Source organism: Gopherus evgoodei, chromosome 7 (assembly GCF_007399415.2).
Source record: "Gopherus evgoodei ecotype Sinaloan lineage chromosome 7, rGopEvg1_v1.p, whole genome shotgun sequence".
Taxonomy (NCBI): Eukaryota; Metazoa; Chordata; order Testudines; family Testudinidae; genus Gopherus; species Gopherus evgoodei.
Genome location: NC_044328.1, coordinates 32,218,568 through 32,238,232, shown reverse-complemented (window position 1 = coordinate 32,238,232; position 19,665 = coordinate 32,218,568). Strand labels below are relative to the sequence as shown.

Here is a 19,665-nt window from a genome sequence, read left to right as displayed (position 1 = left end):
GGGGGTTATGGCTGCCTGCATGCATACCTACATGTGGAATAGCCCATTGATTTGGTCTGTCACGTCTCTGTAATCGGCCTCGGTAATCTCTTGAAAAGTGCCCACGTTCTGGCTGCAAATGTGCTTGCGCAACTTTATAGGGAGAGCCACCGTGGTCCTTGTCCCGGTCAGGCTAACTCATCCGCGCCACTGTGCCGTGAGGGGTGTGGGGACCATTGCTGCACACAGGGAAGCTGCATAGGGACCAGGGCGGAATCCACATTGCTGTAGAAGACCTTCCCTCTCTTGCCAGGTAACACGCAGCAGTGATATATCTGGCAGTAGAAAACTCTGTTGAGAATGTAGGGATACTGTTCAGTGCAGGTCCCCAGCTCCCTGCTCTCCCCAGTGCAGGTCCCCAGCTCCCTTCTCTCCCCTGCTCTCTGCTCTCCCCAGTGCAGGTCCCCAGCTCCCTGCTTTCTGCTCTCCCCAGTGCAGGTCCCCAGGTCCCTTCGCTCCCCTGCCCTCTGCTCTCCCCAGTGCAGGTCCCCAGCTCCGTGCTCCTTTCTCTCCCCAGTGCAGGTCCTCAGCTCCCTGCTCTCTGCTTTCCCCAGTGCACAGAAACCCCCGTGAGCCCTCAGGCAGTTCCCCTTCCCACATGAAGTCACGGCAGAAACGCTCACCCCATTGCTCGCCATGCCTTCGCTGCCGTGGCCTCTCTGTGCTATGTTAGGTATGTGGGAATGATGTTACAAAAAGTCTACAAACTCCTTCACTGTGTGATAATAAACAATGTAGCCTCTGTGTATTACATGTTTCTATTTATGTTTTTTAAATGACCTTGAGTAATCCACCAGTATCACTGCCTGCCCGCCGGTTACAGAACTTGAGGAACAATCCTCAAAAATCAAAAGAAGATTTGATCAAAGCAGTTATGAATCAGTACTCCAGAGAGCGTAAGAAGATGCAGGATTGGAAAGAGAAAATGCATGAGTGGAGGCAAAGCAAAGCAAGAGAAAGGAATTGGCTACCAGGAAAAGCACGAAGCAGCTGATAAGCCTCGTGGCTCGCCAAGCTGACTGTTTTCAGTCTCTCGCAGCCATGCAGGCAGATCAGTACCGTGGTAACCCCCACCCCTCCCAAAGCTCTCTTTCTTGTTCTCTAGTATTTGTTTTAATATCTTCTTTGAGGTTTAGAGAAAAAAAAGGGACAGAGACATAGGATACTCAGAAGAAATCAAACAGAGAACTCCGTAAAGACACATTTTTTATCCAAAACATATTAAGATAGAACATTAGAAGCCTTGTGTACACTTAAGAATTGTTTGGTAAATTTCTCTAACACTAACAGCTGCCTTTAACAGGAACTGAGGATGCTAAGCATCTTTCAGATTGGGTCTTGATCTTCTAACTTTCCCAAAAGAGGAGAGCAAGCAGGTGAAGTTACCTTAAGAGATTTTTTTTCCTCCAGGAAGTTATGAGCAAGTGAACACAAGGGCTTATAATGAAATCCCTCCTATACTTCAAAAACTATACTAGATCTTATAAAAAGACTATGAATCTGAAAAAGCAAAAACCTGTTGCTCCAAAACTCTTATGTAAGAGGACTGGAAAAAGCAGACTCCTTCATGGGAGCTCGTTGTGTTTAACGTCTCTCTCTGGGGTGGGGAAGGTGCGGAGAGATTGTGCCATCTGTTTCATTAAGACATTTGAAATCAGTTATACAAAATGTCACGGCACCTGATGAAATAAAACGATAAAAAATCGTTTGCATTGACTTACCAGCAAGAAAACTAAGACATTGCCAGAAAATGCAGTGAAATCTGAACTGGCAGGCACAGAGGAGCGTTGACCGCATTGATGTGGTCCGAGAAGGAGTATCGCGCACGCAGTACCAGTGCTACATGCCGTGAGTGTGTGACAGCAGAAGTGAGCACACGTGTTGCATGGGCGGCGAGTGTCACACGCACAATGATGGCGCGACAGTTACATACAAACAGTGAACGTGAGAATCCGTCGCCCTCATAGCGCGTTGCCGTTACACACAAAGAGCCTGGTACACACACACACACACAGCGACAGTCACATGCCTGGCGCGTGCGAGAGCGGGACTGCGGCTCCGCCGCACAGCGTGAGTGTTACACGCCGTGCTAGGGGCCCTTTGCTCCGCGTTGCAGCAGCGCTTCCCGGATTCCGGGCAGCCCGCGTCAGCTGTACGTGGTTCCCCGGCTGGCCGCCCGGCTGCGCAGCCAGCTCCTCCCCGCAGCGGCAGCGGCTCTTCCCCGCCCGCTTCGCAGGAGCGACACCCCCAGCAGCGTCAGGTAGGTTCGCGGAGCGCGGCCTTGGCGGTAGGCCCGGCCGGAGCCAGGCAGCGGCGGCGGCTCCCCTGGGAGGAGAGCAGCCTGAGGGCGCTGGGGAGGGATTGGCCGGCGAGCCGGAGATGGCGCCTCCAGAGGGCTGAGGGGCCGCTTCCCCTGAAGGGGGCGGGCGCAGGGAAGGAAGCGAGCGGAGGCTGGGCTCTGGCAGCAGGGCCGGGATATGCGGCAGCGGCTGCTCCCTTTCCTCAGCAGGACTCTGACCTCCTTGGTGAGCACCGGTGCCTCCCGGCCTCCTCTTCTGCAGCGGTGGCCTCGCCCGCCCGGGTATGGTTGTCATATGCGGGGACCCCTCGCCCCGTTCGGGGGGGTGTGGGGTTGTGGTGTGGGCCTGCTCCTGTTGTGTAAGAGGCTACGGGGTGGCAGGAGGTGTGTTGGTGCCCCCCCAGTTGTTGGTTGTGGAACAGGGGGCGTATGATCTGGGAACTCGTGAATCGTGTCCGCCTGCTACTGAAAAGGATGGAGACGCAGGCGGATTAGAATCTCCTGGAGGGAGGGGATTAGGGTGGCAACATCCTCCCCGAAATGCGTCTGCAGACTGGGTGATTTATCATGTTGCGGGGGAAGAGGACAGGTTGGGACGTCCTGAGGGCACTCTGTACCCGTGGCGAGAAGAGTAGTTTTGGGAGTGCTGGAAAAGGGTAGCCAACTAGCTGAACGTGCGATCAGATCATCTCTTTGCTCTAGGCTTGTGTGCATTCTGCTGGGTGCTGGGATAGACTTCATGTGCTGTAAGGAAGCTGGTAACATACCTTGTATTGTTGAACTCGTCATTAAGGCCTTAATACTGCACCACACCATGTTGTAAAACACATTTCAAGACATTTATTGCCTCTGATTGTTTTATTCCAAATAGGTCAACATTTAGAAAAAATGATATTCAGTAGGGTTGGAGTCTTATTTCTTATACTGAGAACTGTGCTCTTATTATAAAAATCAGGGGACCTGACACACTGTGACCTATTGTGGTATAACATTATATTCCCCATATTAATTGTGTTTTGCCAAATTGTAATATTTAGTGTTGCATAACTTGTTAAATCTATCTACAGAATAAACAGGATATATGTTTCACCAGAAACAAGTTTTTCAGCTGTCAATGTTAGTATTTATGGCACTGTTGATGGGAGGGGTTCTTCACTACATAACAAGATAATTGATGGCTAGCATGGCATGGAAATAATTTTAATACTTCTGTGTGAGTTCTGTAGTTTAGATAGCAAACTTCAAACACCTTTATTGAGAGAGAAGGTTCGTAACTGGCCTATCTGGAAAGTAGCCTTTGTCAAAAGTAGCTACTTTCCTTTAAACAGTGTTGGGTGACTGCTGTCAATATGTGTCAAATTTTAGGTCTGAAGTTATTCATAGTTATTTATATAGTACCATAAGTGTATAGAGTACTTTATAAATCATAGAAAAGGATATTCTCTTTCCACAGAAGAACTTACATTTGAACACAAATGAGAAAACATGGAATAACTGATGAAGTGCAGTGTACAAAAGATTCATGGAGGAAGTGAGTCTTAAGGAGGGATTTAAAGGAAGGGAGAGAGGGTATTTGGCTAATGAGAAGTGGAAGATTGTTTCAAGAGAAAGTGTAGACCCAAGAGTGGGAGGAGTAGGGGGAAATGAGAACAGATGCAGTCTGGAGCAAGGTTGTTCAAGTGAAGGCGAGGAGCTTGAAGTTGATATGGTAGAAAACAGGAAGCCAAAGATTATCTAGAGAGAGTTTAGAGTATGAAATGATTGGCAGATCTTTGAAAATCCACCTGCCCACACTTCTGAGTAAGAAACACTTCTGGGCAAGTATCATGAACTTTTACAAAGTGCAAGGTTTCATTTGGGGTGGACAAATAATCTATTAATAATTACAAAGATAACCTACCAAATATAAACTAGTTCAGTGCTTTTCTGAGGTTTTTTTTTTTTTTAGATCGATAACTAGTGCTTCTCCTGCTACTGATTCATTTGCTAACCTGCAGTAGAGTGAAAACTTACCAGAACTTGTCACTTTTCACTCCTTCTATTGGGAACCAGTAGGCCGCAATGAAAGGGACAAGAACCAGGTCAGTTTCTTCTTTTGAAAGCTGAAAACAGTCACCAGAACTTTTCACTGGAGGAGAGGGAAACAGAATGGAGGGCAAATTAGCAGTGACTCCTTTGCATGCTACCAGCCTTACAGGAGGAGATGGTAGGAGAGAGGAGAACAGAGAGAGTGCTCCTTTCCAGCAGCCAGAAGGTGCATCAAATTTCAGACACCTACTAACTAGAGACTGCAAAGGATGGCCCTCACAAATAGGGCCCAGAAAAGAATCCCAGTATCTTTCATAGAATCATAGCATATTATGGTTGGAAGGGACCTCAGGAGGTCATCTGGCCAACCCCCTGCTCCAAGCAGGACCAATCCCCAGACAGATTTTTGCCCCAGATCCCTAAATGGCCCCCTCAAGGATTGAACTCACAGCCCTGGGTTTAGCAGGCTAATGCTCAAGCCACTGAGCTATCCCTCCCTTTTCCAGTATTGAGGATGGGGATTAGGAAAGAGACTTGACTTCTCACTTTAGACCCCTTACATCTTAGTCATCTGTCTATTACATGTTTTTCAAGCTTTGTGTATGAACAATTGGGAGGATAGGTAAGGGAGTTTGGAATGGGGTGGATGAATGGGTGTGGGTTTGCTGATGGGTGTGACAGAAAAGAAGAAGCGACAAAGAGTCTTGTGGTACCTTATAGGACCACAGGACTCTTTGTCGCTTTTTACAGATCCAGACTAACATTGCTACCCCTCAGATAGAAAAGAAGAAGTTGATTAGAGATTTGAGAAATTGGAGAGAAAATATGGGGGAGGAGATAGGATGTACCTTGTAGATAAAGAGAGGGTAGGACAAAAAATGATGGAGGGAAAGAAGACAATGAAACAGAAGAAAAGGTGTGTCATGATCTGTTACAGGGAGAGAAAGTATGTAAGTGCAAGAAACTAGCTGTAGCAAATTACTAATGATCTTTTAGGTCCCAGTCTTTCATACGTGCATGTGTTCAACTTTGTTTGTGAGTAATGCCACTGACTTCAGGAGGGCTCCCAACAGGACAGAGATCTGCCTGTGTAGTGTCATTTATGGAATCAGGACCTATATGGATAATAGACCAAAAACGAGAACATGAATAACACTTTGACATTAAATCTTTTCTCCACTCACTTCCATTAAAAAAAAACACCAAACCATCTCCTTCTTAGGCATCCCACATTCACACCTCCAAGCCTTGCCCAGGTTTTCACTAGCTCTTTCCATCTCTATCTCTCTCTCACAATTGTCATCTAACCCTAAACCTAACCTTTTTATATATAGTTATTCCTTATCCCATTAATTCCTCCATTAGACCTTCTAACCTCCTCCTCCTTACCTTGCTCCCAGCACTGAAATCCTCTATCTTCGGGCAAACAAAAGATCACTTAGTGGTACTGATATCAAGGCATTTCCAGGAACAGGGCTCCTTTTCGCTATTTGTCATGTCTCTCTGGCTTATAGGAGCTTCATTCTGGGTAGGACTCAACAGTACATGAGGTGGGGTGTCACTTTGGGCCTGGTGCCATAAGTAGCCCTTGGCTCTGTGTGGAGTCCAGGAGGGAAAAGTGCAAAAGAGAGGCTGTTCGCTCTACATTGCCCGCAGTGCAACTCCTGTTGCACTGAGCTGGAAATAAATTGGCTTCACTGCCAGGGTCATTTGAGGTTATTGTCTAAGTCACCTACTATAAATACTTTCAGAGCACTTGGGCTATCACATTCTGGGGATGATATTTGTTTCGAATTTATTTTTGATAGCATTGCATTAGATATAACAACTGTGTGTATTTTTATTTTGAGGTGTTAATGTTTTAATAAAATAAAAAGTTTCATGAAAAATATTTCCATTCAACTGGGGCTAGACAGAGATTGGTTTAATGGTTATTGTATCTACAAATGCATGGCGTGCTGCTGCTAATGAACAGGTTTCTGCTCTCAGCCTCTCTTCCATCTAGATCCTGCCATAGACTATGGGCTGCTGTATGCTAATATGACAACATTTTGTATTCGTAATATGATAGATTTTGTGTTCAACTTGTTCAAAAGTTGATTCAGATGGTTTCAAATTTAAAATAAAAGCAACACAACTTGTTTGATTTATATTGAATCATAATTATAATTATCTACATTAGGAAAGCCAAAAAAACTCTGTAGCTTTAATACTGAAAATGCTTTACGTACAATGTTGGTTTTACTAATTATAAAACATTTTCAGAATTCTGCAATATAGCGCACAATAAGTAAATTGTATTTTTGTGTAACTTTTGCTGGAGCTCATGAGCATTTTCTTTTTTTTTACGTGTGACTAACTTTTTTTTTAAAGTACTGAGCCTTGTAGATATGTTAGGTTTGTCAAAGATCTAATGTTACGGACAGTTGTTTTAGGAGGATTACACTGAATAATAGAGTTCTCCTTTAGAATCTAACTAAAGAAGAAAGTTCTGGACAATTCTTTTCGTTACCCCTCTCTCTTTCCCTTCTGAATACCCTCACATTCTTCATCTTGGTATACGTGGATCAGATTCTCTCACCAATTCTCAGTCTTTTTTGTACTTGAATTGCTTTTTTACATTTTAACCAAAATGTTTGTTGATATAATATGTTCAGTATTAACTATTTGCTATCTGGTTTGTGAAGTCAGTCTATAGCAACTTGCACATTTCAGATCTTATATAAATAACCATCTAATCAATGAAACTTAGACCTGGTTAGAAGCCACAGTGTTCCTCACCTACTGCTTCCTCTAAAACTGGCTATAATCTTTTGACAGTTATTTTCATTGTGATTTTTTTCCTGGGGCTCCTGATGAGCTTATACCTCTGTAATTATTCACCTGGAACCTCCTCTTGCTCTCCCATATATTTTTCCTAGTGTTTTGATAGCACTTGTCCAGTCAACTTTAGCATCTCAAATGTTTTATTGTCTGTTTCTGCAGCTTTCCCATTTTCAACTGCATCACTACTCTTTTTGTTTCTTCTTCTGTTAGTGGTTCAAGTGCTGACATTTGTTCTGTCTTCCAAGGTGTCCCGTTCATTTAGCATGCCTGGAATGTTTGCATTTGGATGAATTACAGGGTTCAGCACTTTGTCGAGATGCTAACAACATAAAAATGGCCACACTGAGTCAGACCAATGGTTTATCTAGCCCAGTGTCCTGTCTTCCAACAGTGGCCAATGAACAGAATAGGGCATTTCTCAAGTGATACATCCCCTGTCGTACAGTCATAGCCTCTAGCAGCCTATGGTTTAGGGACATACACAGCATAGGGTTGTGTCCCTAATCATCTTGACTACTAGCCATTGATGGACCTATCTAATTCTTCATAGTTATAGTTTTGGCCTTCACGATATCTCCTAGCAATGAGATGGAGTTGTGAGTTCAGTCCTTGAGGTGGCTATTTAGGGATCTGTGGCAAGTATCTGTCTGGGGTGTGGTCCTGCTTTGAGCAGGAGTTTGGACTGGATGACCTCTTGAGGTCCCTTCCAACCCTGACATTCTATTCTATTAATAAGGAAGTGCTTCTTCACACAACACACATTCTTCAGTGAATACAGTCTGGTCCTGGTGACTTATTACTGTTTAGTTTACCACCCCCCCCCCCCAGTCTCTCCTTTTGACACCTTAATCTGGGACAGTTCCTCAGATTTGTCACCTAAGAAGAATGTGGAAATCTCCGTCACATCCTCTGCGGTGAAGACTGATGCAAAGAATTCCTTTAGTGTCTCTGCAATAGCCTTGTCTTCTTTGCGTACTCTTTTAGCACCTTATTTGTCCAGTGGCCACACTGATTGTTTGGCAGGCTTCCTTCTTCTGAGGTACTTAAACAAAAAACAAAACAAAACTCTTTTTTTTGTATCTTTTTGCTAGTTGCGCCACAAATTCTTTTTTGGTCTCCCTAATTATACTTTTACAATTGATTTGTCAGAGTCTCCTCAGTAGGATTTTACTTCCAATTTTTAAAGGATGTCTTTTTGCCTCTGCCTTTTTTAATCTGGTAAGCCATGGTGGTATTTTTTTTTGCTCCCTTTACTGTTTGTTTGTTTTTTGTTTTGTTTTTAAATTTGGGGTATGTATTTAGCTTGAACCTCTACTTATGGTGTTTTTAAGTAGGTGCCCTGCAGCTTGCAGGCATTTTACTCTTGCGTCTGTTCCTTTTAATTTCCATTTAACTAGATTTCTATTTTTTGTGTAGTTTCCCCCTTTTGAAGTTAAATGCTACTGTGATAAGTTTCTTTATTATTTCCCTTCTTCAGAAGTGGTACATTTAATTACATTATGATCACTATTGTTGAGCAGTTCAGCTATATTCATCTCTTAGACCAGATCCTGTGTGTCACTTAGGACTAAATCAAGAATTGCCTCTCCCCTTTTGGGTTCCAGGATTAGTTGCTCCAAGAAGCAATCATTTAAGGTGTTTAAAAATTTTCTCTCTGAATCCTGTTCTGAGGTGACATGTGTCCAGTCAATATGGGGATAGATGAAGTCCCTCTTTATTACTATGCTTTTTGTTTTTGTAGCTTCTCTTACCTCCCTGAGCATTTCACAATCACTGTGACCATCCTGAAGAGATGGTCAGAATTAGTTCCTACTGCTATAGTGCTCCTTCTGTTCATTCAGCATGTCTTTGGCATTTATTGTCAGTTCACTGGTAGCCTTTCCTACTGTTGCATCATTGGCCTGATTGTGTTTCCATACAACTTTACCTTTTGTATATTGTTTTCATATCTTGTTTTCTTGCTGATCCTTTTACTTGTCCAGTCTGTGATTTCTATACCATTTTGCACAATGCTTTTATTACTTCCATTATCCCAGCATTCTTGAGTTGTTTACAGTTTTCCTGTCATAGTCTTGTTTTGTTGCTTGTCCAGGTTTTCCTTGTTTGCTTATGCCTTCCAATAACCTTCTGTGCTGTGTTTTGTATTGCTGCATTAAATGAAACAGACATCAGAAGGCAGGAAGCAGTAGATCTGAGAGAAAATGGCAGGTGTAAAGTGGAATGATTTTAAGAGAAATTAAGTTAGAAGAGAGTAGGATGTGAAGTCGGGATATGGGATTGGCTGTAATAGAAAAGATTATGAGGATGGTGACACTGGAGAAGACAAACAGATGATAGAATGCTAAAGAAAATAATGCAAACACAATCAAAGTCAGTCAGACCTAGAAGCTGACCACAGACTAAATAGTGAATCGTATATGTGGATATGACCGAGATGGACTTAATGGAGGAATAACCCAGGGACAGGAATGAATGGTGAAACTGTACTACTCCCCATATCTGTAAAGATGCTTTGGGATGGTAAAAATGAAAATAAATAATTTGTTTTTAATCTGTAGACAAATTTAAAATTGGTCATTGGTTTCCCACTTTCAAGTGCCTCTTCATAATTTATTCCATTTAATTTCCAGCATTGTTGTAAAAGGTTCAATGAGACATATTTGGAGAGTCCATTAAAAATATTGAGAAAAGACTGGTTTGCCACTTTTGATTGCTTGTAATTTTAAGATGAACTTGGATAAAGTTTATTTACTTATATTTTGAGTGCGTTCTTAAAATACTCAGTTTGGTGCAGTTTTAAAAACAGATATGGAAAGTAGATTAGGGTTTTACAGTAGTTTGTTGAGCTGTTTTGTTGCCTCCTGTGTTTTGTCATATCTGAAATTAAGTTGTGTAAACTCTCATCACTTTTACTATCAGTCCCTAAAGAGTTTCTTGGTTAAATTTCCTGGTGTAGACATTGCCCTTTACTTCTCTGGAAGATTATGTGGAGTCAGTGAGAGATTGCCTTCTACAGACGCACACTGAGAAGTAAATTTTGAATGGTGGCAAGATGCGAATTTCCTCAAAATGGATCAGATAAGCAGTAATGTCAAAGTAATGATCATTCGCAAATTACTGTTTTAAAAAAAGCTAAGAGTAAGTTGTCTTCTGGGTTAGACGTATTCTCAGGAATAAAATTAGGATAAACATTCTGATTTTGTAAGACCAGAGATTTCAGTTTATGATGTTTTTTAGTGGGGTTGATTGAATTATACTTATTAATTATTGCAGAACTTTTGTGAGGGGTGTTTATATCATTTGGCAAAATTTTATGATGAGTTCCTGCTAATTCTTCTGGGAAGAAGAGCCTAATATATGTTCAAAACTTTGAACACTTTGCATACATTTTGATAACAGACAATGCTAGTTATTTAAGTTCAAGTTAGGTGTGATATTGGGGAGTTACCTAAATTTAGAGGTCAAAAAATTTACCTAAAATAGCTATTGAAGCTATGGAAGTGTAATATCTTAGAGAATCCTGATTCCCAAATTTGTAAGCAAGAAGTAGAAAATTGTATGTTAACCAGAAAATAAGGGGAGCCTAATAGTTTTGTTCTACATTTGAACTAGTGATATAATAAATGAGGATAAAATGTTCTGCAGCATCCTTTATAATGATGTTCTGTTATGTTAGTTTACTTGTATGTGTGGTTAGGTACTCCAATTCTGTTCCAATTTATTAGAATTTTATTTTTCTGTGATGTGCACAGTGTCAAATTTAATGAAACATTTGATTGTTAGTTGAAGAAAAAACTTAGTATAAACTCATTTTAACCAATGCAGTTGTAGCATGCAAATGAATTGAGGGAAGGTGAAGAGAGGAGACTGATTATTGGATAACATACCTCTAGTGTCACTATTGCTTTGGTAAGCATGTCACAGTCCTGCAATCTGGTGATGATCTGTTCCCAGAGCACTAGTGGATGTGTAGGGTAAAGGAGCAGGAGAAATGACACACAAGAGAATGGAGATCTATTCTAATATTGCAGCCCCACCAGAGTATAATGAGTTTTTCAACAAATTCTCCAGAGCACTCAATTCAGCACTATCTTCTCTGTAAAAGAGGTGAGAGACAAATTCACCATGATCCCCTCTGGCTGGGAGACCTGAAGCTCAGAGCCTTCTACTGAAAATTCCCAGCTCCTGAGAGTTTCACGCCAGGTGCTGTCAACAGCAGCATATTTATAATGGTTTGAAAGTTGGCAGAAAATGTAAACATAGGTGGATTAGCGAAAATTCAGAGAGTGTAGACCAGTGATGAAGATCTAGATAAATTGAGAACATGGGCAGGTATTGGCTCATCATAAACTTCAGTCCGTGGCAACTACTGGGTAATGGGATCTGGAAGAAAAACAGAATGTGTGCATGTAAGGAATACAGACACAGTCTGCAGAATTTGGAACAGGTGAAAAATTTGGAATTGATAGTAGATCACAATCATGATCTTTATATAATGCCAAGGACAGTTGTGGAGCTCAAATAATAATTGTGGCGCATTCAGTGCAGTGTAATGGTGTACTGAAAAAGGGACATGAAACATGACCCAAAAAAGCAGTAACAAAAATAAATTGTGCAGTTTTATTCATCGGTTGATATAGATATGCTTTGAGTATGGTTGAGCACACCAGAGATGTGCATTTATAGTAAAACCATGATTATCTGAAGGTCTCAGGGAAACCCAAAACCTTCAGATGACTGGAGGAGCTCACCAAGCACAGTTTTCAAAATCTGCAACTATAGCCATTCAGCTTGATTCTCCAGAGATGATGATTATTTATAGATGTTCATCTGGCTCAGCAAGACTTGTGGACTAATGTGTAGGGTCCTACCAAATTGACGGTTCATTTTGGTTAATTTCACGGTCATAGGATTTTAAAAAGCTGAAATTTCATATGTTTTAATCTGAAATTTCACAGTGTTGTAACTGTAGCAGTCCTGACCCAAAAGAGGGTTGTGGGAGACTCTTGAGGTGGTTATACTTGACACCCTTACTTCTGCGCTGCTTCCTTCAGAGCTGGGAAGCCGGATAGTGATGATTTCTGGCTGATGGCCCACCTCTGAACGCAGCAGCGCAGAAGTAAGGGTGGCAATACTTCTGTGCCCGCCCCCCCTACACACACACACATTATCCTTGTGACTCCCCCATCACCTCTTTTGGGTCAAGACCCTCTGTTTGGGAAACACTGGTCTCCCCCATAAAGTGTGTATTGTGTGGGGTAAAAGTACACAAAAGATTTTACAGTCTGTGATGCTTTTTTTCATGTCCGTGAATTTGGTAGGGCCTTACTAATATGGCTTAAACATATATATCCTGTTGAGACAGCAGAGGCTTGAAGAAAATTTTGAAGCCAGTGCTCAGCAAGCCATTTCTTTTGGCTGTGCACCAAAATTTTTGCACTGTTGTCAAATGCTAGAGGTCTCTGGTAACTGGGTTTCAAATACTATAAATGAGGTTTAGCTATATTGGCTAATGTGCCAACTGTATTTTCATTTAAAAATTGTTTTCTAAAATAACTATAGATTGACATAGGTATCACATGCAGTTTAAAAATTAAAACCCCATTTATGTAATAAGTTTTTCATAGATGGACCTCAGCACCCTAGAGCCCCATTGAAATCAATGAGGCTCTGTGGGTATGCAGAAGTCTGCCTGCATGGATCTCATTGCAGAAAAAGCATCTTAAAGTATACCACGTGCTTTTACTTACTTGAAAAATAGAAATCAACAGATATTTTTCCTCAGTACCTGATCTATTATACCGAAGAGGGCATTTTGGTGAGAGGGGGACATAAGAGTGTACTTGATGTGTCCCCATCAGTGAATGTGAGCCTGCTTTCCACTCAGACCCCCCTCGCTCAGCCCATTCTTTGCATTCGCCTGTTATCCTGCCCTCTGTTGAGATCTTCTCCTCACTTGCACTTTTTGAGCAAGCAGCACAATTCCAAAAACGCTGTACTAAGGAACATTTCTTGCTGCTGCCTGAATTTTGTTGGACCATTCAATGTTGCTGTTGTTTTGTGGCAATACCATGCAAGTATCTTAATTTTAAAAATATTATTTTTAATTATTTAGAATGAGTCTTCTCTAAATAGCTAAGACATTTTGTGGGTCATCATTTTGGCGCTCAACTTAGCGGTGGTCATACCAGCAACAGAAGTATTAGCTTAGTGCTAGCATCGTAGGAGAGGAATCAGCACTTCGGATTTGGGCAGCTTACTCAGAAGTACAAGTGAGGGGAAAGAGGTAAGCAAGTTTTAGAAGGCAGACAGGAAGCCTGTCTTCTAGAAGGAAACAGAGGTTTGATCTGAAAGTTAGCGTGTAAAATGCTTTGGAATCTGCGGGTGAAAAGCACTGGAGAAGTATCTGCTAGTATTATACCCAGAAATCATCGTAAGAGAACATTAAGGTTGCATATCAAAAGATTCAAAAGTAAGGAAATGCCTTTTCACACCTTGTAATGTTTTTCAATCCTTTTTTATTTACACTGATTTTGTTGTAAAAATGTTCAAACATACTTCCGTTTCCTTTTTTCCATTGATTTTCCACATATGTTTTCTTCTCTCCAAGGGTGTTATCTTAATAATTTATTCAGCCCCCGGGAGGCTTAGTATTCTTGGTGGACAGCATTTGCCTCACATAAAAAATATAAATGAAATATAAGCCCAAGTCTGTTGACCTTCCAGGCGCGGGATGGGGAAAAGGGAGGGGGAACTATCTATTCATTCTGGCTTTTTCCTGAGTTGGGTTTGGTGCAGCAGGTTATGTTTTGGGTGTGTGCAGTTTTTAATGGATTTATTTTATATCCTGCTTAAGTGTTAGGGCCCAATCCTGCGAACCCCAGCGAAAGTACAACTTGCTTTTCCTAGTAGGCCTATTGAGGTGATGAGTAAGGGCATGCAGGATCAATCCTTTGATTTGAAACTAACTGTTTTGGAACATGTGGGGGAGGGGGTGGAGAAGTGGAGAGTAATCCTCACTGTACCCAATTTTGAGTGCTAAACTAGAGCTAGGTTATGAAGGAGATAGAAACAGAGAATTGTTATTATGACAGTATACTCTGTGTGGTTCTTCACAAGGTATCAGTTGAAATGCATGAGATTTCACAGTGGGCATAGCATTTTGAGTCACCATTGTAGATGAATCATTAAAGCTATTGATAAAACGTCATGACTTGAGGGGGTGGGTTAAAAATAACAAGGAAGTAGCAGGTGACAAAAAAAATCAGGTGTATTGTCATCAAACACAGGGTAGAAAGTGTGTGGAACACGCTTGCAAGGTTAATGCACCAGTAAGCAACCAGCATTTTGAAGTCTGAAACCAAATTAGACATACATTTAACTAAAAAGGATAGAATGTGTACTGTTTGTTAATTTAATAGTTAAGGTGAAATCAAGGAGTTCAGGAGGCTCCATTTATTTTTCTATATTCCCCATTGTCTGGCATAGCAGATTGAACTGATGTTAAGTACTGTTTGAATTTTCAAGTATGTAGAAATAGAGCAGGATTGCTTTTATTTAAGAGGGACCCAGTTGCTGTGGAGCATTTCTAATTTAATCCTGCAGTTCTGTAGCAGTCTGTATGCATTATAGCATAGCATTAATAATACTGAGGCATAACAAGAAACATAGGAATTACCATACTGGATCAGACTAGTGGTCCATATAGTCCCATATCCAGTCATTGACAAGTGGCCTATACTAGCTGCTTCATTTCAGAGGATGACCCTGTGCAGCAGGCAATTATGGGATAACTTGTGAACTCTGATCACAACCAGCTCAACCATTGCACAGGATAAAATTTGGTAGATGGTTAGTGTAGTTTTAAACTAGAATTTAGAGACTGGGATTGCTATTTCTGTGTGTGTGTTAATGTTTACATGGATATTCAAATGAAACACTGTTTTATAATTTGTCATGTAATAGTGTCTGTTTTGCTAGTAGAAATTTCTACTTTTTTAGAAAGCAAACTCCTACACGCTTGCAAAAGTTCATGTTCCTCACTGTTATTTACAGGTACACTGATTTTAATTCTTCTCTTCCGATGCTTTTTGTATTCAGTATCTGTCTAAAAATATAGAGTAATAAAGTTTTGCCCTTATTTAAGGGCACCTCCTTACTTATTGTATGAAACTTTCAATGGGAGTGGAGTAAAGAAGGTTATGTTTTTGTAAGTTTCAGGTATTCCAGCATCTGATGCTCACATTGTTGCCTTACTTGACTGAGGTTATGTCTACATAGCAAGGAATAAACCCTTGGCTGGCCCATGCCAGCCAACTTGGGCTTATGGGGCTCAGGCTGCGATGCTGTTTCACTGCTGTGTAGATTCCTGGGCTTGGGCTGGAGCTTGAGCTCTGGGACCCTGTTGGGTGGGAGTTGCTGGGGTCACCCTGCAGTGTAACTGAGGCTGGTAAAAGCCCAGGTGTGGTTGGCTGTGTGAAGCACATCCACAGACATAGCTGGAAGTGACTTGCATGCTGGAGGTTGTGAGCAGTCCAGAGTTGGAGGTTACAGCAGCAAAGCAAAGCATCCCAGGTTAGAGAGCAGGGATGACACAGCCAGTCATTAGTCTGGATTGTACCCTCGATATGTCACAGTAATAAAATCAAATGTAATCATTCATAGCTCCAGTGACAGAATCCTAATCTTTATGTTCTAGTCAAAACCTTTTGATTTTATTGTTCAAAATTGATTATTTTTACAAAATATAGCAGAGAGGCAGGGGAAATAACTGATTCTAAGTTTGCTAGTGACAAGAAGATCCGATTTTTAATAAAACACACACACAAAAGCAGTGTTTCTAGGATAGGTCCCCTGAAATTTTTACAGTTCTTCAGGGGCAGTCTCTGTGACCAGTTATAGTGAATTCAGTGGTATTAAATGTTCTAAACTTGCAGAATTTTTGGCTCCTTAAATTATTAATTTTTCTCATCATAAGAATTGCTGCCCCTGTAATACTTTTAGCTCTTTTACTACATTAGAATTCTAAAGACTGAAATAAAAAATCCACCACAAGATGATGACCTGGTAACTGAATAATTTGAAGATTGTGGATTTTCCACTGATGTTCTGAAATGGTTTAAAATCCCACCACTAAATTAACTATGAAAAGCCTTAGGAGTTTCCAGGTGTTATCAAATTTTTTCATAGTGTGAGCCATACTGTAATAGAGAGTCTGATGGACAATCTCCCTCCTTTTGTTTTCAGTCATGTGGACCACCTTTCCTCCATTTGTAATCATGTAACATTTATGTGACAGGAACAGTTGCTTACAGTGAAAAGTAATATTAGAAAAATATATATTTAGCTGTATTTTAATGCAATTTAGCCTCTGGAAACAAGCAGGATAGACAGCACCATGTGAAAAGCCAACTTTGTGGTCTACCAGAAAGTCCTCTATGAACCACAACTTGGGAACGCTGGTTAGAGTCTGGAATTTGGAAGAGAGGAGGCTATCAAGCATATCTTATTGTGTTGTCTGTTGCCCCTTTAAAACACTTTTCCTATTTGAACTGATCAAGAGATGAGGAATGTAAATAATTTACTTATTGTTAACCATCTAGTAGTGTAATTAGTTTATTTTTTTCCTTCCAGAATATGTTAAATATAATTTTGATTATTTTTGGCTCACTGAATTTAGTAAATAAAGTAACTTAAAATCATACAAAATATAGACTGCATTATATGTTTTCTTAAAATCTCTCATGTAATGTCTTTGAAAGGCTGAGTTGTTTGGTTCTGTTTTCCTTTCTGCAGATGTGCTGTGTAGTTTTAAATTTTATATGTCAACTTATAATGGCTATAGAACTAAAAAATATTCTAACAGTCTCGGCCAGGATATAAATTGGGTCTATATTTCTAGACTTTTCACCTGGAGACATAGTGCCTCATACAGAATTAAGTTTTTTCATTTTGAGGAGTCTACAAACCCTGAAGTACTAATGATGACATGTCTTTTTTGTTCTTGTTTAACTAGAAAGTAGAAACATACAGGTTTCAGAGGGGTAGCCGCATTAGTCTGTATCAGTAAAAACAACGACGAGTCCTTGTGGCACCTTAGAGACTAACAAACTTATTTGGGCATAAGCTTTCCTGGGATATAACCCACTTCATCAGATGCATGGAGTGGAAAATACAGTAAGCAGGTATAAATATACAGCACATGAAAAGATGGGAGTTGCCTTACCAAGTGGGTGTCAAAGTGGATGTGGCCCATTCCCAGCAGTTGACAAGAGGGTATGAGTATCAACAGAGGGATGGGCCATATCCACTTCGATTGAATTGACCTCGTTAGCACTGATCCCCACTTTCATGGGCTGTATATTTATACCTACTTACTGTATTTTCCACTCGATACATCTAATGAAGTGGGTTATATCCCACGAAAGCTCATGCCCAAATAAATTTGTTAGTCTCTAAGGTGCCACAAGGACTACTTGTTGTTAGAAACATACAGTAAAGGCCTTATTCTGGAAAGCCTAAGAGCATTTGAATCCTTCCGATTCTGGAGGTGTTAACATTGACCTCATTGTGATGCTCATAGTATCATCATCAGCTACCCACGATATTTATTATACCAGTGGTGTAAATTACACATGTAGCTGGCGCCAAGGTGGCCATCACCATTCTGTGGAAGGGAAGTAATGTAGATGAATGATGACCTATACCAGGGGTCAGCAACCTTTCAGAATTGGTGTGCCAAGTCTTTATTTATTCACTCTAATTTAAGGTTTTGTGTTCCAGTAATACATTTTAATGTTTTTAGAAGATGTTTCTATAAGTCTATATCATATAACTAAACTATTGATGTATGTAAAGTAAATAAGGTTTTTAAAATGTTTAAGAAGCTTAATTTAAAATTAAATTAAAATATAGAGCCCCCCCCGGACTGGTGGCCAGGACCCCGGCAGTGTGAGTGCCATTGAAAATCAGCTCGTGTGCCGCCTTCGGCACACGTGCCATAGGTTGCCTACCCCTGACCTATACCATTTTTCTATACTAATATGGCTTTAGAAAGGGGAACTTTTAAGTTGTCTTCCCTTTAATGGTATTTTATGTAAATAAGCACTCTGATTTTCACCTCCGGAGCTTCACTTCTGAAGTCCTGTTAACATTCTTAAAAAATCAGTTGGTATGCACAGATCACAAGAAAGCTAGTTAAAACATTGTTTTTTATAAGCCAAATGGTATTCGCCTAATAAATGTCATGACTGAAGACATTCCACAGTAAATGTGTGGGGAGCTCCATAATATTCTCTCTAAAAAAATATACTAATTATAGTCATTAGTCATTTCAGTGCCTTACGCTATACAGTCTTAAAGCTTTTGAAAATAAATGAATTTGGCTTTTGTTTTTGTGATGCCCAATGTGAGTTGAAGACAGGAGCAGCAATACTGTCAAACCCTTGAAATAGCATATACTGTACTTCTGATGGAACTGTACTTGCAGCAGTTTTTACCATAAACAAAGATTTATTACACAAGCTCATCATATTTGGGGGCTTAGGCTCAAATCTGGTTTAGCTCCCAAGTGAGTTTAGTTCGCTAGCTATTAACCAGTCTCTGGTGGTTACTTACCAATATGTTGTGCCACAGATAAAAATGTTGTTTGTTTGATCATTCTCTCTTAGGAACATGTCCTTCACTGAAACGTTAAATCTTGTAAAGCAGATTAAGATTCATTGGCAAAGTTACACGTGGAAATTTACTACCTGGCTGCACGGTGCCTGACTTCAAACATTACTCTCTCATTTCCCATTTCTCTGATTTCTTTTCTTAAGAAGTATGTGGTTTCAAATAAAATTAAGCACTTTTTAAAAGTCAAGATTCATGATTGGGATGTCTCGTGTTTTTATTTTGGCAGTTTACCTAATATTTAAAATAACAAGAGAACGTTATTCCAGAATCTCACTTGGTGTTAAAGATTTCAAAATATTGCTGCTACACCCAGAGACTTTCTTACTGTATCTCTAGAACTAGTGAACTCTAAAAGTAGTTTTTAAGAACTGAGGCAGTTGAATTAGAGGAACCTGGGGAACAGGAAAGGTTGCATCTGTTTCTCAGTTTGCCAGTGATTTACTGTGAAACCTTGGGCAAGTATTTAACCCTTCCCTGCCTGTGTTTTCCCATCTGTAAAACTGAGTTAACACACAGTTTCAGAAAAGTGCTTTTAGATCCTATGATGAAAGGCAGTTTATGATTGGATAGTAGTAGCCTTCATGATAATAAACATACCTGTTGTTGTTTCATGTTTTTCTTTTGATTTTAAGTGTAGATTTTTGTAAAATTTCAATATAAATACAAAGAGATTTAAAATATTTTTCTATAGGTTTGTTGCCGGCACAGGGTGCCCGAGGCAAGCAACAGTGGGGTCCATTGCCCAGAGTGCGTAGCGCCAATGAACATACGAGGGTGGAGAAGCAAAACACAAGTTT

At 40.6% G+C, this 19,665-nt stretch overlaps 1 protein-coding gene and 1 long non-coding RNA gene across 2 annotated transcripts in view; one reads left to right on the top strand and one right to left on the bottom strand.

Moving 5' to 3' along the window:
• The window catches only part of LOC115654547 (insulin-degrading enzyme-like), a 220,590-nt gene that overhangs the window by 112,252 nt on the left and 88,673 nt on the right, over positions 1–19,665 (top strand).
• LOC115654548 lies at positions 287–2,229 on the bottom strand. Its single transcript, XR_004001205.1, has 3 exons — positions 1,761–2,229; positions 1,556–1,670; positions 287–330 (listed from the first exon to the last, which is right to left on the bottom strand). It is a non-coding gene; the product is annotated as an uncharacterized LOC115654548 (long non-coding RNA).